Raw genomic sequence first — 4,502 nt, forward strand, 5'->3', positions numbered from 1 at the left:
CAAATTAGTCCAAACCCATCTGGTCTTAGTTGCATTAGCCCAATACATCCATTTTGCCATGTCTCATGCATGCATCATATTGTTGCACTTGCTTGGCGTTGATTGTGCTTCGATGTGTTCATTGTGGTAGGTCCTGCCTCCGAGGATATTCACGGGTATCCAACTGAAGGGCAGTATCCCACCACCACTCCGTCAGGCAAGCAACCATTGATCATTTCGATACAAACCCATCTTCTCGCTTCTGCTCTCGTTTACTGCATTAAGACAACGCGATTCAAACTGCTGTGTGTGTTGCGGTAGTTGAACCCACTTTCCTTTGCATGACCTGTCATTGCCACAGTAACTAGATGAAACCCACTAGCATGAGTAGGAGTTGATTGAGCCATGTTGTGTTCCTACAATGCTATGCTTGCTACGCTTAGAGTTGTGTCAGGTCTGGCTCATCAGGGTGATGAACTAGAGTGAAAGTGTGTGTGTCGATAATGAGAGTGAAGTGTTGAATACGATTTGGTAAAGGTATCGATGGGAGGCCATGTAGGAGTACATGGTGGGTTGTTTCATTGAGACCGTCCCTAAGAACTGAGATCTGTATGCGTGATTTAAGATTCAGCTACTACCACACATTGGGCCCGAAACCAATGGACCCCCTCGGCTTCTTATTCACCCTTGTCCTCTGTCCAGGAGTTGCACGTAGTTTCTGGTGTTTGTAGTAAGCTGGAGGCCGTGGACAGCGCTGACCAAGGGTGGGCTGTGATGCGGTAGGCTCATGGCACGGTGTACCGAGTCGCCCGTTTGGTGTCCGGGAACCCTGCACACATCGTTCGGGGCCGTATGTGGAAACCTCGGCCGGACTCCCTGCGGATGGAACCTGAATAGGCGATAAACCTGGACTAGAGACTCGAGTGTTTAGGTAGGCTGTGGCCGACACCCACGTTGGGCTTCCGCTTGAAGGTTGCCGAGTACACGTCGTGTAGCGACGATAAGTGGTGAGAGCGTGTGTGACGAAGTACACCCCTGCAGGGTATAAAACTATTCGAATAGCCGCGTCCGCGGTAAAGGACTACTTGGTCGCTTATGCAGTTCATAGACAAGTAAATGGATACTACTAAAAGCCTCAAGATAAGTGTGAGTACCGCGGATGGCCCTCTCGTGGGATGACGAGGGAGGATCCACGGTGGAGTATTGAGATGGTGATTAGTGGACTCGTGTGCGAAAACTATTTCACAAGTGGTGTACCGTAGGATAGCTTAGCCAAGAGTCAAAGCTGGCTTGCTGCAATAACCCCACTACCTTCTTGAGAATGAACATGTATAGTAGGATCTGTTGTAAGGCTTGCTGAGTACCTTTGTACTCATGTTGCTTTAATTACTGTTTTCAGACGACAACACCGCCCCTTTCTGATGGGTTCTACGTAGAACTCGACGACGACGAGTGACTTGCCACCCAGGTGGTGATCTAGGCTTGTGAAGGGCCTATGTAGATAGACAGGCTTCGTCAAGCCTTCTTTCTTTCTAGTGTCTGTACCCAGACAGTTTGCTTCCGCATGTGCTTGTATGATTGTATGACTTGAGTGTCGGGTCATGTGACCCCTATCTGTATGAACAAGTTGTGTAAGGCTCTCCGGAGCCCTTTAAATAAAGTACTTGGAGTTGTAGAGTTTTGTTGTGATGCCACGTTGTATTTGCACATATCGAGCATATTGTGTGTATGTTTGAAATGCTTGGTATGTGTGGGATCCGACAATCTAGTTGTTTATCCTTGGCAGCCTCTCTTATGGGGAAATGTACACTAGTGCCTCCTTGAGCCATAGTAGTCCGCTACAGCCCGGTTCACCGGAGTCCTGCTAGCCCAGCACTACTGCTCTGGACACTTGACTGGCCGGCATGTGAGTCATATCGTTCCTGTGTCTGTCCCTTCGGGGAAATGTCACGCGGTGACATCTGGAGTCCTGCCTAGCCTGCTACAGCTCGGGTTCCCGGAGTCCTGTTAGCCCAGTGCTACAGCCCGGATTCACACGCTGCTGACCGACACGTTCGATGTTGATTCATGTATGCCTGTCCCCATACGTTAGTGCCGCTTTGGGTTCACGACTAGCCATGTCGGCCCGGGTTCTCTGTCATATGGATGCTAGCGACATTGTCATATACGTGAGCCAAAAGGCGCAAACGGTCCCGGGCCATGGTAAGGCGACACCCATGGGAGTACCGTGCGTGAGGCCGCAATGTGATATGAGGTGTTACAGGCTAGATCGGTGTGACTTCGAATCGGGGTCCTGACAGCGTTGGCATCAGAGCCAGGCTGCCTGTAGGTGCGATAAGCCAAACTAGTCGATGTCGAGTCTAGAAATGCTTTAGTTATATGTAGGGGAATTGATTGTGGGAGGGAACGTAAGGTGCTTTTACTCCTTTACCTCATGCCCTGTGATCTGAGTCATACTCTTCTCATTCCACGTGGGTTAAGGACCAGGCTCTCTCCTCTCTATCAGGTTCACGTGTTACTAATCCATAGTAACTTATAGGATTGTTGGTTCCATGCTTCAGTTCAGTTTCTACTACCCTGGTATGTTGTCGGTTGAACCAGAACCTTGACATGATGTTGTTGAGTGGTATTGCAAAACTGTTGCGAATGTCTCAAATCCTTTTCCAAGCATTTACAGCCGTTATGCTGTCCGAATTCTCCTAGAAATACTAATGCCTTGCATTATGTCGTGCTTTCAGATGGCCACCCGTTCCCAGAACCAAGTGGTTCGTCTGACCCGGTGCATCGGCGTACCTGGTCACACGGCCATGTTGGTCCGAGTGATGGTTGAGACAGGCTATCGTTGGTATCCCGAGTATACCGTCGAGGAGCAGTTTCGAGACTTTAATCAAAGCCAATATCTTTGCACAGTCAGGATTTACCCATCCTATCCTGGAGCCACTGAACCCCTCCATTGATCTTATGGACTTGGGGTTACTATCGAGATGTCTGTGCAGGACGCAGCTTACTCAATGATGACTATCATGCGAGCCAGAACTGCTTTGCTTCAGAACACCGACTACCGCTACATGCCAGCAGCACTCCCTGGGGCACAGGGGTACTATCAGGCTACTTACTGTGATTCTACCCATGAGGACTCACTACTCCGCACCACCACCGAGATGCTTGAGGACAAGGACCGTGAGAACCATGCCTTGCGAATGGAGCTCTTTAATGCTCGTGCTGATCACTGGGCCACACTGACACGGTTTGCACCTGCCGTGCAAGCTGGGTTCATGGACATGAGGGACTTATACCCCGTGCGATCTGGTCTGCCAGAATGTATGGAATGGTGTGATGTAGGAGGCATCACCCCTCCTCGTGGACCCCGTCTGCCACCGTTTGTTGGACCAAGGCCACACCCGAGTCCCTATGGACCACAAGCTCCACAGGACCGACTGTTTCCGGATGATCATGTTCAGCTCCCAGGACATGGTGGTGACTTCTATGAAGATTACTACGGAGACGTCTGAGTTGGTAGTAGTTCTACTAGTATTGTAACAGTTGTAATCACCACAGTCCTGCGTGTCTTGTGGGATACGACTTGGTGTGTATCATGTTCCGGAGGTGTAGAAAAATAATGTATAGGAGCTTGGAATGCCTCTGATGAGATGTACCATCTTTCATCGTAGTTGTACCTTAGCCTGGGCTTGTACTAAACTATGTATGGCGTGTATGACCGTTGGTATATGTATGTTGCTATGTTACCATGTCATACCGATGATCATCTCCACATTCCGTGTTATCCATTACATTCCGCATTTCCCTATCAAGATTTAGCCATCCTCGTCTAAACCGTTGCTTTGTTTCTCCTAGGATGGTTAACACCCGCAACAACCCTGCCGTCCAGGCGCAGGGTGAAGCCAATGCAGCCAGGGCGGAGAACCTGCCCCAACCGCCTTCACTGGCCGAAGTTATGCTGGAGGCAGAAAGAAACAAGCGTGAGACTAACCGCTTGCTAGAGCGAATTGAGCAGAATACTGCACGTCACCAGAGGAACGACCTGGTGTCCATCAATGACTTTATCAAGTTGTACCCACCGAAGTTCAACCATTCCGTCGAGCCCCTTGATGCGGATGATTGGCTTCGCAACATCACCCATAAGCTACGTTCTGCCAACGTAGCCGAAGCTGATAAGGTTACCTACGCTGCCTATCACCTTGAAGGCCCTGCTAGCCTTTGGTGGGAGAACTTTGAGGCTATGCGCCCAGCTGGCCAAATCACTACTTGGGCTGAGTTTAGTGAGGCTTTCCGTGAGCATCACATTCCGAAGGGTCTCATAGATCGTAAGCGGGAAGAATTCTGCAACTTCACCCAAGGCAGACTGACCGTGGATGCATACAGCCGTGAGTTTGGAAATCTAGCACGCTATGCTCCTGAAGAGGTATCCACCGACGCCAAGAAGCAGGCAAGGTTCCGCAAGGGACTTAGCCCTGAGCTTCGCCGTGGTCTTCGTCTGCATGAGTGCACCTCTTTCCAGAAGT

This window comes from Aegilops tauschii, chromosome 1 (assembly GCF_002575655.3).
Source record: "Aegilops tauschii subsp. strangulata cultivar AL8/78 chromosome 1, Aet v6.0, whole genome shotgun sequence".
In the NCBI taxonomy this organism is placed as follows: domain Eukaryota; kingdom Viridiplantae; phylum Streptophyta; class Magnoliopsida; order Poales; family Poaceae; genus Aegilops; species Aegilops tauschii.